General features: G+C 38.6%; 1 protein-coding gene across 2 annotated transcripts in view; it reads right to left on the minus strand.

Annotated features, from left to right (window-relative positions):
• LOC133563704 (potassium voltage-gated channel subfamily G member 4-like) overlaps positions 1–19,871 on the minus strand; it is a 198,755-nt gene that overhangs the window by 175,398 nt on the left and 3,486 nt on the right. For both annotated transcript variants that reach the window (XM_061917993.1, XM_061917991.1), the window contains exon 2: positions 11,746–11,962. The gene's annotated coding sequence lies outside the window, so the exon portion shown is untranslated. The remainder of the gene's footprint in view (positions 1–11,745; positions 11,963–19,871) is intronic.

Genomic DNA, 19,871 nt, shown 5'->3' on the forward strand with positions numbered 1-19,871 from the left:
GTGAAGGAATAAAAAATAAAAAAAAGTACAAAAAAAAAGGCGATTGCAGTGGGAGAGATTCAGATGTTATTAGACACATTTACTAGGATAAATCTGGAAAATCCCTTATCTGCCTATTGTGTTGCTAGTGTTTTAGTGAGATTAAATAGTACCTGAAAGTCGGAGGGGTGTGGTCATGGGTGTGTTGACGCCAGAGTCTCTGAGGGAAGTCACGGCAGCTGCAGCAGGACGGAAGCTCCGCTGACGTCTCCGGTAAGAGGCGACTTATTACCACAATTTTCTCACCGAAAACTGCCGGTTGACATGTAGTCGGGATCCATGTTCGCTTGACCGCTCTGATCCATAGTAAAGCTTCACCTCTGGGAATTTTAAACAAGGAATCACCGTGTGTTTGTGTGGCTAAAGGCTAAAAGCTTCGCACCTCCATCTTTCTACTTTGACTTCTCCATTATTAATTGAACAAATTACAAAAGATTCAGCAACACAGATGTCCAGAATACTGTCTAATTATGCGATTAAAGCAGACTACTTATAGCTTAGATCGGGCTGGAAAATGTCCGCTACAACCCGAGACGTCGAACGCACGCATCATCATTCCACGACGTTTTTAACACGACACTTCGCGGGAAATTTAAAATTGCAATTTAGTAAACTAAAGCGGCCGTATTGGCATGTGTTGCAATGTTAATATTTCATCATTGATATATAAACTATCAGACTGCGTGGTCGCTAGTAGTGGCTTTCAGTAGGACTTTAAACTTTACTGAACAAATTGGAAAATCCATGATATGTTTCATGCACATGGGCAAGAAGTGCCAAAAACGGGCTATTTTTTAAAACCAGAATAGACTCCTAAAGAAAGTTTGAAGCAGAGTTGACAAGTAAATAGGGCTGGGAGATATTGCCTTTTATCAATATCTCGATATTTTTAGGCTGTGTCACGATACACGATATATATCTCGATATTTTGCCTTAGCCTTTAATTAACACTCAATGCACATAATCATAGCAGTATGATGATTTTATGTGTCTACATTAAAACATTATTGTTCATACTGCATTAATATATGCTCCTTTTAACTTTCATGCAGAGAGGAAAATCACAACTAAGTCAAATTACCAAAACTGTATTTATTAAACAAGCTATTAGTGCACTTTTGTGCATGATGTCACTAAAAAGACATATAAAAAAAACACTAAATTAAAGTCCACTTTTTGTACAGAACACCACTACAATGGTTTAAAACAAACAAAATGCACTTTTGTGCATGATGTCACTAAGATGACATATCAAAACAACACTGACTTAAAGTCCACTTTTTGTACAGAACGCCACTACAATGGTTTAAAAACAAAATGCACTTTTGTGCATGATGTCACTAAGATGACATATCAAAACAACACTGAATTAAAGTCAACTTTTTGTAGAGAACGCCACTACAATGGTTTAAAACAAATAAAGTGCACTTTTGTGCATGATGTCACTAAGATGACGAATCAAAACAACACTGAAATAGAGTCCACTTTTTGTACAGAACGCCACTACAATGGTTTAAAACAAAAAGCGCACTTTTGTGCATGATGTCACTAAGATGACACATCAAAACAACACAAAATTAAAGTGCACTTTTTGTACAGAACGCCACTACAATAGTTTAAAACAAATAAAGTGCACTTTTGTGCATGATGTCACTAGGATGACATATCAAAACGACACTGAATTAAAGTCCACTTTTTGTACAGAACGCCACTACAATAGTTTAAAACAAATAAAGTGCACTTTTGTGCATGATGTCAATAAGATGACATATCAAAACAACACTAAATTAAAGTCCACTTTTTGTACAGAACGCCACTACAATGGTTTAGAAACAAAATGCACTTTTGTGCATGATGTCACTAAGATGACACATCAAAACAACACTGAATTAAAGTCCACTTTTTGTAGGGAACGCCACTACGATGGTTTAACACAAATAAAGTGCACTTTTGTGCATGATGTCACTAAGATGACAAATCAAAACAACACTGAAATAGAGTCCACTTTTTGTACAGAACGCCACTACAATGGTTTAAAACAAATAAAGTGCACTTTTGTGCATGATGTCACTAAGATGACATATCAAAACAACACAAAATTAAAGTGCACTTTTTGTACAGAACGCCACTACAATAGTTTAAAACAAATAAAGTGCACTTTTGTGCATGATGTCACTAAGATGACATATCAAAACAACACAAAATTAAAGTGCACTTTTTGTACAGAACGCCACTACAATGGTTTAAAACAAAGTGCACTTTTGTGCATGATGTCACTAAGATGACATATCAAAAAAACACTGAATTAAAGTCCACTTTTTGTACAGAACGCCACTACAATGGTTTAAAAACAAAGTGCCCATTTGTGCATGATGTCACTAAGATGACACATCAAAACAACACTAAATTAAAGTGCACTTTTTGTACAGAACGCAAATACAATAGTTTAAAACAAATAAAGTGCACTTTTGTGCATGATGTCACTAAGATGACATATCAAAACAACACTAAATTAAAGTCCACTTTTTGTACAGAACGCCACTACAATGGTTTAAAAACAAAGTGCACTTTTGTGCATGATGTCACTAAGATGACACATCAAAACAACACTGAATTAAAGTCCACTTTTTGTACAGAACACCACTACAATGGTTTAAAACAAATAAAGTGCACTTTTGTGCAATGTCACTAAGATGACACATCAAAACAACACTGAATTAAAGTCCACTTTTTGTACAGAACACCACTACAATGGTTTAAAACAAATAAAGTGCACTTTTGTGCAATGTCACTAAGATGACATATCAAAACAACACTGAATTAAACTACACTTTTTGTAGAGAACGCCACTACAATGGTTTAAAAACAAAGTGCACATTTGTGCATGATGTCAATAAGATGACACATCAAAACAACACTGAATTAAAGTGCACTTTTTGTACAGAACGCCACTACAATAGTTTAAAACAAATAAAGTGCACTTTTGTGCATGATGTCACTAAGATGACATATCAAAACAACACTGAATTAAAGTCCACTTTTTGTACAGAACGCCACTACAATGGTTTAAAAACAAAGTGCACATTTGTGCATGATGTCAATAAGATGACATATCAAAACAACACTAAATTAAAGTGCACTTTTTGTACAGAACGCCAATACAATAGTTTAAAACAAATAAAGTGCACTTTTGTGCATGATGTCACTAAGACGACATATCAAAACAACACAGAATTAAAGTGCACTTTTTGTACAGAACGCCAATACAATAGTTTAAAACAAATAAAGTGCACTTTTGTGCATGATGTCACTAAGACGACATATCAAAACAACACAGAATTAAAGTGCACTTTTTGTACAGAACACCACTACAATGGTTTAAAAACAAAGTGCACTTTTGTGCATGATGTCACTAAGATGACATATCAAAACAACACTGAATTAAAGTCCACTTTTTGTACAGAACGCCACTACAATGGTTTAAAAAAAAAAGTGCACTTTTGTGCATGATGTCACTAAGATGACACATCAAAACAACACAGAATTAAAGTGCACTTTTTGTACAGAACGCCACTACAATGGTTTAAAACAAATAAAGTGCACTTTTGTGCATGATGTCACTAAGATGACATATCAAAACAACACTGAATTAAAGTCCACTTTTTGTACAGAACGCCACTACAATGGTTTAAAAAAAAAGTGCACTTTTGTGCATGATGTCACTAAGATGACACATCAAAACAACACAGAATTAAAGTGCACTTTTTGTACAGAACGCCACTACAATGGTTTAAAACAAATAAAGTGCACTTTTGTGCATGATGTCACTAAGATGACACATCAAAACAACACTGAATTAAAGTCCACTTTTTGTACAGAACGCCACTACAATGGTTTAAAACAAATAAAGTGCACTGTTGTGCATGATGTCACTAAGATGACATATCAAAACAACACTAAATTAAAGTGCACTTTTTGTACAGAACGCCACTACAATGGTTTAAAACAAATAAAGTGCACTTTTGTGCATGATGTCACTAAGATGACATATCAAAACAACACTGACTTAAAGTCCACTTTTTGTACAGAACGCCACCACAATAGTTTAAAACAAATAAAGTGCACTTTTGTGCATGATGTCACTAAGATGACACATCAAAACAACACTGAATTAAAGTCCACTTTTTGTACAGAACGCCACTACAATGGTTTAAAACAAATAAAGTGCACTTTTGTGCATGATGTCAATAAGATGATACATCAAAACAACACTGATTTAAAGTCCACTTTTTGTACAGAACGCCACTACAATGGTTTAAAACAAACAAAATGCACTTTTGTGCATGATGTCACTAAGATGACATATCAAAAAAACACTAAATTAAAGTGCACTTTTTGTACAGAACGGCACTACAATGGTTTAAAAACAAAGTGCACTTTTGTGCATGATGTCACTAAGATGACACATCAAAACAACACTAAATTAAAGTGCACTTTTTGTACAGAACGCCACTACAATAGTTTAAAACAAATAAAGTGCACTTTTGTGCATGATGTCACTAAGATGATGTATCAAAGCAACACTGAATTAAAGTGCACTTTTTGTAAAGAACGCCACTACAATGGTTTAAAACAAATAAAGTGCACTTTTGTGCAATGTCTCTAAGATGACATATCAAAACAACACTGAATTAAAGTCCACTTTTTGTACAGAACGCCACTACAATGGTTTAAAAACAAAGTGCACTTTTGTGCATGATGTCAATAAGATGACACATCAAAACAACACTGAATTAAAGTCCACTTTTTGTACGGAACGCCACTACAATGGTTTAAAAACAAAGTGCACTTTTGTGCATGATGTCAATAAGATGACATATCAAAACAACACTGAATTAAAGTCCACTTTTTGTACAGAACGCCACTACAATGGTTTAAAACAAATAAAGTGCACTTTTGTGCATGATGTCAATAAGATGACAAATCAAAACAACACTAAATTAAAGTCCACTTTTTGTACAGAACGCCACTACAATGGTTTAAAACAAATTGCACTTTTGTGCATGATGTCACTGAGATGACATATCAAAAAAACACTGAATTAAAGTCCACTTTTTGTACAGAACACCACTACAATGGTTTAGAAACAAAATGCACTTTTGTGCATGATGTCACTAAGATGACACATCAAAACAACACAAAATTAAAGTCCACTTTTTGTACAGAACGCCACTACAATAGTTTAAAACAAATAAAGTGCACTTTTGTGCATGATGTCACTAAGACGACATATCAAAACAACACAGAATTAGAGTGCACTTTTTGTACAGAACGCCACTACAATGGTTTAAAAACAAAGTGCACTTTTGTGCATGATGTCAATAAGATGACACATCAAAACAACACTGAATTAAAGTCCACTTTTTGTAGAGAACACCACTACAATGGTTTAAAACAAATAAAGTGCACTTTTGTGCATGATGTCACTAAGATGACGTATCAAAACAACACTGAATTAAAGTCCACTTTTTGTACAGAACGCCACTACAATGGTTTAAAACAAATAAAATGCACTTTTGTGCATGATGTCACTAAGATGACACATCAAAACAACACTGAATTAAAGTCCACTTTTTGTACAGAACGCCACTACAATGGTTTAAAAACAAAGTGCTCGTTTGTGCATGATGTCAATAAGATGACACATCAAAACAACACAAAATTAAAGTCCACTTTTTGTACAGAACGCCACTACAATAGTTTAAAACAAATAAAGTGCACTTTTGTGCATGATGTCACTAAGATGACATATCAAAACAACACTAAAGTCCACTTTTTGTACAGAACGCCACTACAATGGTTTAGAAACAAAATGCACTTTTGTGCATGATGTCACTAAGATAACATATCAAAACAACACTGAATTAAAGTCCACTTTTTGTAGGGAACGCCACTACGATGGTTTAAAACAAATAAAGTGCACTTTTGTGCATGATGTCACTAAGATGACAAATCAAAACAACACTGAAATAGAGTCCACTTTTTGTACAGAACGCCACTACAATGGTTTAAAACAAAAAAAGTGCACTTTTGTGCATGATGTCACTAAGATGACATATCAAAACAACACTGAATTAAAGTCCACTTTTTGTACAGAACGCCACTACAATAGTTTAAAACAAATAAAGTGCACTTTTGTGCATGATGTCACTAAGATGACACATCAAAACAACACTGAATTAAAGTGCACTTTTTGTACAGAACGCCACTACAATGGTTTAAAACAAATAAAGTGCACTTTTGTGCATGATGTCACTAAGATGATATATCAAAGCAACACTGAATTAAAGTCCACTTTTGTACAGAACGCCACTACAATGGTTTAAAACAAATAAAGTGCACTTTTGTGCATGATGTCACTAAGATGACATATCAAAACAACACTGAATTAAAGTCCACTTTTTGTACAGAACGCCACTACAATAGTTTAAAACAAATAAAGTGCACTTTTGTGCATGATGTCACTAAGATGACACATCAAAACAACACTGAATAAAAGTCCACTTTTTGTACAGAACGCCACTACAATAGTTTAAAACAAATAGAGTGCACTTTTGTGCATGATGTCACTAAGATGACGTATCAAAACAACACTGAATTAAAGTGCACTTTTTGTACAGAACGCCACTACAATGGTTTAAAACAAAAAGTGCACTTTTGTGCATGATGTCACTAAGATGACGTATCAAAACAACACTGAATTAAAGTGCACTTTTTGTACAGAACGCCACTACAATGGTTTAAAACAAATAAAGTGCACTTTTGTGCATGATGTCACTAAGATGACATATCAAAACAACACTGAATTAAAGTCCACTTTTTGTACAGAACGCCACTACAATGGTTTAAAACAAATAAAGTGCACTTTTGTGCATGATGTCAATAAGACGACACATCAAAACAACACTGAATTAAAGTCCACTTTTTGTACACGTATCTCTTGGCATACCTTCAAGTACCCCCAGGGGTACGCGTACCCCCATTTGAGAACCACTGCTCTAGCGGTTGACTTTTCAAATGATGCTACAAATTAGTATCAATGCTACTATTTTGTACTATGCTTTTGCCGTATACTTTACATATTAGGGTTGTCTGTTCAACATCTTCCCGCTTGAAGCCAATCCACCGCCAGACGGTGGACCCCGTGCTGTTTTTTCTTGGGAGTCAATTATTCTTCCTCCATTTGTTACCAGATCTTCCTTTTACTCGTATTACCACTCGCACCGCTCCGCTTACACCACCTGCCGCCGCTAACTTTAACCATGCCGCTACCTCTCTGCTCCGCGAGTATAAGTATAAAGTGCACTTGTTTTATCACTCTGGGCGAAGGAGAGGCAAGAAAGAGTGAACAAAGCTTGTAGTGTAATGCCCGCAGCTAAAAGAAACTGTGTGAGAACGTATACTCGAATAGTCACGAAGTTTGTTTGTGTTTTAGTTTTTCCTCTGTGTGTTCTTAGTATTTCCTGTCCTTAGTTCCTGTCAGCACTCTTATTTTGGTTCAGATTCCTGTTTGTCTCCCTGTGTGCTGTTTTCCCTCAGCTGTGGCTGATTGGCACCAGACCACACCGTTGTCAATCAGCCCACTCCTATTTGTACCTGCTTTGTCTTGAGTCAGTTGCTGGACTTATTGTCGTGTCATGTCGATGTCGCTCTTGTGTCGTTGCTACCTGTCGTGTCGTGGATTGTCGATGTCACTTCTTCTCGCTCTTGTCGTATCTTTGCAGCGTGGCGGTAAGTTATATTTTGTTAGCTATTTGTAGCTTACTGGCTTTTGTTCCCCGCTTCCAGTTTTGTTTGTTCATAGCTCTTTTTGTTTGTTATCCGCCCACGTGCGCGCTTTTTGTTTGTACCTTTTGTTTGTTCTAGTATTTTAAAATAAATCATGCTTTCTCACTCGATGCCTGCCTCCTTCTCTGCATCTTGGGGTTCGTCACAAACAAACTCTGACAGAAATAGTCATTTTCTACATCTCACAGAGACAAACCCACGACATATCGAGTATATTCGATATATTGCCAAGCCCTACAGGTAAATATTAGTAATTCATTACCATATGACAAGAAGTCAGTATCACTGTAAGTGAAGAGAGTAAGTGAAGATATGACTGAGTTATTAGGTATAAGTGGATATTTAAGCGGCCAATGATATATTATCATAACATTGAGTATGCAGACAATTTTCCGTACATTTGAGTTTGGCAGGATGAAACGCCCAACTTTCTCGTTACTCATCTCGGGGCCCTAATGGAGTGTTATTGCGCATTTAATCTTCGGTAGACGGTCGCTCTGAGCTGATAGGATGCTTCTGGATAGCCCAGCTGTAACCCTTGAGGACACTTTCTGTGAAATGGGGCACATTCACCACACAGAACCTCAGGCCACTGGCAGCAGTAAATCACAGACAGTGAAGCATATTTAAGCACATTACGACTTAAAAGCCGTTTAAAACAAGTCCTGGACGGACACCTGCCTAAAATGGTTTGCCAAGCTGAACGTCAAACCCTGCCTGTGTTCCCCTATAAAATGTCTTTTCACTGAAATAAAGACTGATGGGTGAGAGCGATGGAAATGTGGAGGAGCTGAACTGCAGTTTAACAGCAGAGCTTGCAGTATGTGTGGGAAATATTAAGTAGATAACATATCTTCCTCTCATCTGCAGTGGAAGAGACAAACTCTCAAGGGAAAAAGCAGCAGAAGGAATCAAGGCCACGCTCGCCTTCTCTTTGTATTTTGTGTCCATGGACACTGTATCTACATAGTGTGCCAGGGCCCTGGGAATTGTCAAAGTGCAAATGAAGTATTGCAAACTGCGAACAAACAACAGCCATACATAACTTTTTTTTGTCATAGGACATGACTCACAGCCAACAACAGTGTTGACGTATAATTGTGAAGAAAATAGTTATTGGTAGTCTCTAAACTCCCTAGAGGGAGACATCAAGAACTAACTTGTATGTACAGACACATTATATATATATATATATATATATATATATATATATATATATATATATATATACATATACATATACATATATATATATACATATACATATATATATATATACATATACATATATATATATATATATATACATATACATATATACATATATACATATACATATATATATATATACATATACATCTATATATATATATACATATACATATATATATATACATATATATATATATATATGTATATATATATATCAATCAATCAATCAATGTTTACTTATATAGCCCTAAATCACTAGTGTCTCAGCAAGGGAATAAGCGGTAGAAAATGGATGGATGGGCACTAGTGTCTCAAAGGGCTGCACAAACCACTACGACATCCTCGGTAGGCCCACATAAGGGCAAGGAAAAACTCACACCCAGTGGGACGTCGGTGACAATGATGACTATGAGAACCTTGGAGAGGAGGAAAGCAATGGATGTCGAGCGGGTCTAACATGATACTGTGAAAGTTCAATCCATAATGGATCCAACAGAGTCGCGAGAGTCCAGTCCAAAGCGGATCCAACACAGCAGCGAGAGTCCCGTTCACAGCGGAGCCAGCAGGAAACCATCCCAAGCGGAGGCAGGTCAGCAGCGCAGAGATATATGTATACACACGTACACATACATACACACACATTATATTATATATATATATATATATATATATATATATATATATATATATATATATATATATATATATATATATATATATATATATATATATATATATATATATATATATATATATATATGTATTAGAGATGCGCGGATAGGCAATTATATCATCTGCAACCACATCACCAAAGTCGTTATCCACCCGCCGTCCACCCGAACCAACATTTTATCAGAACCGCAACCGCCCGCCCGTTGAAATACATCAGAGATCGACCAACTTTACCACTCAAAGAGTTATTCAAACCCGTTTCACAGAGTAAAGAAGATAATGGGAGCTGCTAACGTTCTCGGGAATATTCAATGGTGTTCATCCTGATGACAAGAACAAGGGCGTGCTATGAAGCTATTGCCTTTGACACCTTCATGTACAGACAAATTGTTAGTCCAGCAACATGTTGTATGCAGCTTCCGTAATCACACGTACAAGATTGAAAGGCATACTGGGTGACACAGAGTACACTGATGGTTGTGATATAAACAATTTTAACACTCTTAGTAATATGTGCCACGCTGTGAAGCCACACCAAACAAGAATGACAAACATATTTCGGGAGAACATCCTCACAGTAACACAACATAAACGCAACACAACAAATACCCAGAATCCTTTGCATCCGTGACAATTCCTGAATATATTTTACACCCTCGCGCCCCCAACCCCGCCCACCTTACCGACGCACGTGGGGGGGGGCCAGGTCTGCATGGATGCCTGACAGACAATATGTTGCTGGACTAACAAACAGACCATAAATGCTGTAGAAGGCAATAAAGCTAATGGCTCCATAGCACGCCCTAGTACTATTTACTGGGTGACTGCAGGCAGTCATTCTAGAGAATGTTTGCGTCTTCTATTGTCTTCTGCGCTTTGTGACACGGGTCCTTAATGACTCTTTGAATGGTAAAGGATACCGAACCCTGAACCATGTATATCAAATGTTTCCAAATAGTTCAACCGCCACCTGCCCGAATCTAATTAAAATCAATTTTTTCGTCGCAAACCGCGCATCTCTAATATGTATACACACATATATACATCTATATACAAACCCCATTTCCATATGAGTTGGGAAATTGTGTTAGATGTAAATATAAACAGAATACAATGATTTGCAAATCCTTTTCAAGCCATATTCAGTTGAATATGCTACAAAGACAACATATTTGATGTTCAAACTGATAAACATTTTTGTTTGTTTGCAAATAATCATTAACTTTAGAATTTGATGCAAGCAACACGTGACAAAGAAGTTGGGAAAGGTGGCAATAAATACCGATAAAGTTGAGGAATGCTCATCAAACACTTATATGGAACATTCCACAGGTGTGCAGGCTAATTGGGAACAGGTGGGTGCCATGATTGGGTATAAAAGCAGCTTCCATGAAATGCTAAGTAATTCACAAACAAGGATGGGGTGAGGGTCACCACTTTGTAAGCAAATTGTCGAACAGTTTTAGAACAACATTTCTCAATGAGATATTGCAAGGAATTTAGGGATTTTACCATCTACGGTCCGTAAAATCATCAAAAAAGTTCAGAGAATCTGGAGAAATCACTGCACGTAAGCGATGATGTTAAACTATGTTTCAAAATTTCATTTGAATTTTTTCCTGTTTTCGCCTCTTTTAAACCGTTCAATTAAGTGTTTTTTTTCATCATTTATTCGCTACAAAAAACCTTCCGTAAAAGGGATAAAAATGTTCGACTGAATGACAGACAAAAATACCCATTTTTTTATATATATATATTACAGTTAAATTGAGCAAATTGTTATTTCTGGCATTTTTTTTAAGTGTGTATCAAACTGGTAGCCCTTTGGCATTAATCAGTACCCAAGAAGTAGCTCTTGCTTTCAAAAAAGGTTGGTGATGCCTGATTTAGACTTTGGATTGCTTTGGGCGATGAGGTTAAGGATGACACACTTTTAGGCTGGGTGTTACGTATTTGAGCCGGAAGGTATTGTACCTCATGCCTCTGGTGGAGCGGTTGCGGAGGTTCTGCAAAAGCTGCGGGACGCCCAGCATGGCTTCGAACATGACGGCCAGGGAGCCCAACATCTCCACGAACACGGCGTAGTCCAGCAGCAGCATGGTGACCACGGCGCACACGACGCTGAAGCCGAAACAAAAGAGAAGGTAGTCCTCAAAGGCACTCCACTTCCAGAAATGACATGGTTCCAAGTCTGGAGAGAACAGAGCGGAACAAAGCAGAACATTAGACGTATGTTTAGATATTAAATATGTATATGTGAATATGAAAACACCAGAGCAGTGGAGACGGGAAGAGATCGAAAACAATATTTTGCAGGAAGGCAGGTGGAAGGAATTAGAAGTGTTTCATTAAAGGAAGCATAGACATTCTGCAAAGGCAGCACATTTAAATCAATACTGTGTACGTGCATAAGGGGGAAGAAGAAGATAAATGAGGGCCTGCTTTGCAAACTGGCCTTTGGTAAGACTAGCTTGGATATTTAGAACGTTAAAAAGGTTAAAAGCTATCTTGCCATTTTAATACTCACGCAATCTATTTATCTCGTTTGGCTTTCGGGATCCGCAGACAAACAGAAAGATCAGAGCAGTGCAGGTTTTATTATTCTCTTAATCCAGGGGTCGGGAACCTTTTTGGCTGAGAGAGCCAAGAAAGCCAAATATTTAAAAATGTATTTCCGTAAGAGCCATATAATATATTTTTAACACAACTAAACGCGTGCATTTTTAATTAAGACCAACATTTCCAGAGTATAATAGGTCCCTTATTTTTTGTAATAACATTCTTATTCTGAAGCTAACTGTGGAGGGGGCGTGGCCTGCGGGCCCGCAGCGAAGCGGGGTGTTGCCAGGACCGGCCTCGAAATCAGGTGCATAGATGGCCCACCTGGGCCTTGTTATCTAATCACCTGTCGCTCTGTTATAAGCAGCAGCCGGGAGGAGAGACGGGGTCGGAGCTAGAGTCAGAGTGCGAGCAAGAACGAAAGAGAAAAAGACAATTGCTGGAAAGCAACTGAGAGACGGATTGAAAAATAAATAAATATTGTAAACCTGAAACAGGCTCTCACGTCGGTGCTTGGTGGTCTGAAGAACCCCCAGGAGGGCAAGCCCCACACTAACCAATAATAAATAAATCACTTCTTACCATTAATGCAACTTCTTGAACAAGTGCGGGGGAAAACGGATGGATGGATTAAAAATGCATGAGCATGTTTTATATTTTGAACGTTATTTTTAACACTGTGATTACAAGTGGAATTATTCATTACTTATCGTGTTAAGCAACGTCAGCTCAGATTTATCTGAGAGCCAGATGCAGTCATCAAAAGAGCCACATCTGGCTCTAGAACCATAGGTTCCTTAACCCTGATCTAATCGAATGGGAGAACGAGGATCATCAATGACCAAGCAAAAAGATCAATCAATCAATCAATGTTTATTTATATAGCCCCAAATCACAAATGTCTCAAAGGACTGCACAAATCATTACGACTACAACATCCTCGGAAGAACCCACAAAAGGGCAAGGAAAACTCACACCCAGTGGGCAGGGAGAATTCACATTCAGTGGGACGCCAGTGACAATGCTGACTATGAGAAACCTTGGAGAGGACCTCAGATGTGGGCAACCCCCCCCCTCTAGGGGACCGAAAGCAATGGATGTCGAGCGGGTCTAACATGATACTGTGAAAGTTCAATCCATAGTGGCTCCAAGACAGCAGTGAGAGTCCCGTCCACAGGAAACCATCTCAAGCGGATCAGCAGCGTAGAGATGTCCCCAACCGATACAGGCGAGCGGTCCATCCTGGGTCTCGACTCTGGACAGTCAGTACTTCAGATCAAACTCAAAGTTTTCAGAAGTGTTCACGATTAATAGAAAAAATTAACAAGGAATACAAAAAAAATGGTGAACAGCAGGAGTGGTCGAATCTTTTACTGTATGGAATTCGTAAACTAGATCTATTAAGATAAATATTTAAAGAAAACACACCATTAATATCAGCTTGGTGTTACCGATGAGTCGGTGCCAAATCATATTATTAGTTTTATCTGCATGGATATTTTGACATTTTCTGGTTAAGTTTCATTATATATAACCAAAATTGTTCCGTACATTAGGCGCACCGGATTACTGTCAAGTTTTGACAAAATGAAAAGATTTTAAGTGCGCCTTACAGTCCGAAAAATACGGCACTCTGAAAAGGGGTTATAAATAAGACTGTGGAGCAACATTTGCACCATCAAATATCCAATAGATGTTATCTAGACCACAAGGAAGCATCTGCCTTCCGCATCTCAGATATCCCAGAGGAGGCGTCTTGCAGCGAGTGCATTGTTGCACGTTTTTGGCCAAACAGCAAACATGATTAATAGCTTTATTACCAAAAGTCACAAAAGATGCATTGCTCACAGGGATGAAAGATACACACAAACTTAGCTTATCAGGCCTCTGACACTCATTACTTTTGGGGCCTAACCTTTAAGGGGAACTGCATCTTTTTTTTTTTTTTTTTTGCCTATCATTCACAATACTTATGTGAGACAAGCACATGTTTTTTTTTTTGCATTCTAATTCGTAAATAAACCCCAAGAAGAGTCAGCGAACAATGTAGCTAAGGGGTTTCGCTCGATTCGATTTTTGAAGGGCTCTAAAAAACCCCTCCAAAAGCCTCCATCGCTGCTTTATATTAGACTTAGATTTGCTTTTATTGTCATTCAAATTTTAACTTTACAATGCAGATCGGAACAAAATTTTGTTGCATTAGCTTGTTGTAGTGCAGGATAAAATAGCAATAAAGTGCAGATATAAATAAAAAAGATTACTGTACAGATACATATATTGCACATTTATGGATGTACGTTATATTGTCTTTATATATATATATATATATATATATATATATATATATATATATATATATATATATATATATGAATTGGACCAAGCAACCCCCCCGTACCAGAAAGCACTTGATGAAAGCGGATACAACTTCACCCTCACCTATGAACCCACTCCAGGAAACCAACCAAAAAAGAGCAGAAAACGAAACAACATCATCTGGTACAATCCGCCATTCAGCAAAAACGTCTCAACCAACATCGGCCGCAAGTTCCTCACTCTGATCGACAAACACTTCCCCAAAGGCAACACCCTAAGAAAAATATTCAACAAGAACAACATTAAATTGAGCTACAGCTGTATGAATAACATGCAACAAATCATTTCATGTTATTGTATGAATAACATGCAACAAATCATTTCAAACCACAACAAAGCAATTGCAAAAGGACTGCCTACCCCCAGACTAAACGACTCTGAAACCAATAAGGAATGTAACTGTCGCAAGAAACCTGATTGCCCTCTCAACGGAGGGTGCCTACAGACATCAGTCGTTTACCAAGCAAAGGTAATACGCAAGGACATCAACACATCCGACACGTACGTAGGATTAACCGAAGGAGCGTTCAAAACAAGATGGAATAATCACAACGCCTCCTTTAGAAACCAGACTTTGCGGAATTCTACAGAACTCAGCAAACACATTTGGAACCTCAAAGACAATAATGTTGAATATTCAATAACATGGCAAATTCTTGCATCCAGCACACCTTACAACAGTGGTAATAAAAGATGCAACCTATGCTTGAAAGAGAAACTGTTTATTATAAGTCATCCAGACCTGTCATCCCTCAACAAGCGCAGTGAAATCATTTCAAAATGCCGCCACAGACGGAAACACCTCCTAGGTAACACATGAGCCAATCACCACACCCTACGCCTGCCTGTACCCACCCACTCTGTGCTCTATATAAACCATTGTATGTGAATGCTGCCATTAAAATCTCCTGATGATTGAGGGAACCCCTCATGAAACAGTTCTGTAGAGATGAAGTAGTCTTGGGATTTTTTCCCACACCTACATATTGGGCTCTACCACGGTATCGAGCACTATTCTCTGGATAATCCAATCAAGACATATATATATATATATATATATATATATATATATATATATATATATATATACACACACACTGAAAGTATATATGTAATGTAGTCACAGGCACATTCATATTAACATATAACATTTACATATTTTAAGCGCTATTTCCTTCAACAATAACAACTACTAATCATGGTAAACTTCAACAACAGCTACTTTGTGTCAGGCTTGCCCCTGACAGTTTGTTTGTGTTTGAGTTTTTCCTCTGTGTGTTTAGAATTTCCTGTCCTTAGTCCCTGTCGGCACCCTTATTTAGATTCAGCTTGCTGTTTGTCTCCCTGAGTGCTTTGTTTCCCCTCAGCTGTGGCTGATTGGCACCTGGCCACACCTGGTGTCAATCAGCCTGGTGTCCTTTTTTTTTTTTTTTCTTCCTTGTCATGAAAAAGGGACATTTTTGTCATGAAAAAGGGAGTTTTTTTGTGGTTGGTGCACTATTTGTAAGTGTATATTGTGTTTTTTATGTTGATTTAATTTAAAAAATATATATATATATATTTTTTATGTTTATTTTATAAAAAAATCTTCTGCGGCCCGGTGGTTGGGGACCACTGCAATAGACTACTGCCATGTTATGCAGTTAGTCACCTCTTTACTTGCCGTAAGCATACAGTATGTGTTCTCGTCTTACATAAAGCTTTTGAATGATAGGCACAATTCCCCCAAAAAGTGAAGTTTCCCTTTAAACTTTGACTATTGATTAAGGGCCAAATAGTCCTTTCAGCAACACAACTTGAAGTCTTTACAACAAAGTCTTGCATCGTCAACATTACTTTACAATTAAGGCTCTGTAGCATAAAGATGGCTGACATCACCAATTAATCAATCAATCAATGTTTATTTATATAGCCCCAAATCACAAATGTCTCAAAGGACTGCACAAATCATTACGACTACAACATCCTCGGAAGAACCCACAAAAGGGCAAGGAAAACTCACACCCAGTGGGCAGGGAGAATTCACATCCAGTGGGACGCCAGTGACAATGCTGACTATGAGAAACCTTGGAGAGGACCTCAGAAGTGGGCAACCCCCCCCCCCTCTAGGGGACCAAAAGCTATGGATGTGGAGCGGGTCTAACATGATACTGTGAAAGTTCAATCCATAGTGGCTCCAACACAGCCGCGAGAGTTCAGTTCAAAGCGGATCCAAGACAGCAGCGAGAGTCCCGTCCACAGGAAACCATCTCAAGCTCAATTAAGAATCCTATAAACCTGTAAATTCCCAACATGCATTTCTTCTCCAAGGCGGTTCTCCATCCTGTTGGCAACACAAACACGCTTAAGCGCTCGCTTACCGTGCACATTGTCAACACAACTACTTTCTCTCCTCTTATCGCTCGCCAGCTCATTTCATCGCTCACTTTTTTTCTGCTGGCTATGTTTACCTGCATAATAAAATTGGAGGGAAAAGCTATGCATCATTCATGAGGGCATCCCTTTTATTTTTCCACCGCTCATGTCATACATCATCCCAAGCTTTCACTCTCTGACCAGCCCACTTCTTGCCACTCTAAACTTCTAACTTGCTGATTCTGAAGCTCGGTTTCATTTTGATTACGATGATTATGTTGCTGTCAGGCTTGCCCCTAACAGTTTGGGTTTTAGTTTTTTCCTCTGTGTGTGTGGTATTTCCTGTCAGCGCTCTTATTTTCTCTGTTTCCTGTCTTTCTCCCTGAGCGCTGTTTCCCCTCAGCTGCAGGTGATTGGCGCCTGGCCACACCTGGTGTCAATCAGCCCACTCCTATTTAGACCTGTTTTCTCCTCCAGTCATTGTCGCTCCTGTCGTGTCGTGTCTTGTCATTGCAGCGTATCGGCAAGCTATATTTCGGTAGCTGTTTGTAGCTTACTGTCTTTTGTTCCCTGCTTCCGTTTTGTTTTCATACTACAAGTAACGACTTCTGTTTCCTGCTAGAAATTAGAAGGACAAAACGACGCTCACCGAATACTCTAATCAGTGAAGCACAACAATATTAAACAATGGGCTTTCTTACAATTAGGAAGGTTTGTGTCGTGTTTGTCCTCCGACAAAAACCATATTAAAACCCCAAAAATATTTCACCCTATTTTTTTTTTCCATTTCAATACATTTTTGAAAAAGCTGTAGGGCCACGGGTTGCTGACCCCCGGGTTAGGACCATGCTGTAACTCCTCTGGTTTGCAGAGCAGCAGTTCGAGCCGTGCAACAGTTTCCCACTCAGACAAAAACGCTGGTTATAAAGAAGGAAGGTGAACATGGTGAGTCAGGCAGTGGCCATGCGTCATTCAAATAGATGTATAAAGGCTGCACTGAAGATGTTTCCCATTAGGCCGAGCAGAAGAGTGCGGCAAGAGAGGAGAGGAGAGGTGATGGGTAGTGCAAAGACAGAGACTAAGATAGAGAATGACAGCCTCGGGGACTTGAAGACATGCTGACTCAGCACCGCTAGTCAGCCAGCATTGCGACTGAAGGCTGCCTGCTGATTTACAGACGGATGAAAGTTATTTGACATCTCTTGTCTGCTGTTTGTCTGTTTCTGTCGTGTAGTAACAGTTACAGTGGTGAAAACGGTCAATAACATACATGTATATATATATATATACATACACACATATATATAAATATATATATCTACACATATATATTTATATATACATATATAAACATTGATATATATATATATATAGGTGTGGGAAAAATCACAAGACTACTTCGTCTCCTACCGGTTGGACGTGCCCTAAACACCTCCCTAGGAAGGCGTTCGGGTGGCATCCTGACCAGATGCCCGAACCACCTCATCTGGCTCCTCTCCATGTGGAGGAGCAGTGGCTTTACTTTGAGTTCCTCCCGGATGGCAGAGCTTCTCACCCTATCTCTAAGGGAGAGACCTGGAAACTCATTTGGGCCGCTTGTACCCGTGATCTTATCCTTTCGGTCATGACCCAAAGCTCATGACCATAGGTGAGGACGGGAACGTAGATCGACCGGTAAATTGAGAGCTTTGCCTTCCGGCTCAGCTCCTTCTTCACCACAACGGATCGATACAACGTCCGCATTACTGAAGACGCCGCACCGTCTTCATATACATATATCCATCCATCCATCCATTTTCTACCGCTTATTCCCTTTTGGGGTCGCGGGGGGCGCTGGCGCCTATCTCAGCTACAATCGGGCGGAAGGCAGGGTACACCCTGGACAAGTCGCCACCTCATCGCAGGGCCAACACAGATAGACAGACAACATTCACACTCACATTCACACACTAGGACCAATTTAGTGTTGCCAATCAACCTATCCCCAGGTGCATGTCTTTGGAGGTGGGAGGGGCCTATCCCCAGGTGCATGTCTTTGGAAGTGGGAGGAAGCCGGAGTACCCGGAGGGAACCCACGCAGTCACGGGGAGAACATGCAAACTCCACACAGAAAGATCCCGAGCCTGGATTTGAACCCAGGACTGCAGGACCTTCGTATTGTGAGGCAGACGCACTGACCCCTCTGCCACCGTGAGAATTAAAAAAAAAAAGTCCATCTTTAGTCATGTCTTGTATGATGATTGGGAATGATGGGCAAAGTTCCCAAAAAAGTGCAGTTCCTCTTTAAGCATCATTTTGTGGTCAGGTTAAACTTCCCCTTTGGTCCCTAATTGTTTATTCATTTAAAGTCCTACTGAAAGCCACTACTAGCGACCACGCATATATACATAAATATATATATATATAAATATATATATATATATATATATAAATATATATATATATACAAATGTATAGTATAGGCCAAAAGTTTGGACACACCATCTCATTCAATGTGTTTTCTTTATTTTCATGACTACTTTTAGTAGTCATGGTCTAGGTCTAGTTTTTATTTATTTATTTATTTATTTTTTTTCCCTTGGCCTCAGTCTGCACCCCCACTCCAGGGCCTAGGCTAAGACCGATTTTTTCATTTTATTTTAATCTTCTATTTTTTTCTTCCCCACCCCCACCCCCCTTGTTTACCTGTATGCCATCTTTTTTGTAAGGGGCGCTGGAAGCCGGCAGACCCGTCAGCGATCCTGTTCTGTCTCCCTGTAATGTTTGTCTGATCTTGAATGGGATTGTGCTGAAAATTGGAATTTTCCTGA

The sequence above is a fragment of the Nerophis ophidion genome, linkage group LG12, assembly GCF_033978795.1.
Source record: "Nerophis ophidion isolate RoL-2023_Sa linkage group LG12, RoL_Noph_v1.0, whole genome shotgun sequence".
In the NCBI taxonomy this organism is placed as follows: Eukaryota; Metazoa; Chordata; class Actinopteri; order Syngnathiformes; family Syngnathidae; genus Nerophis; species Nerophis ophidion.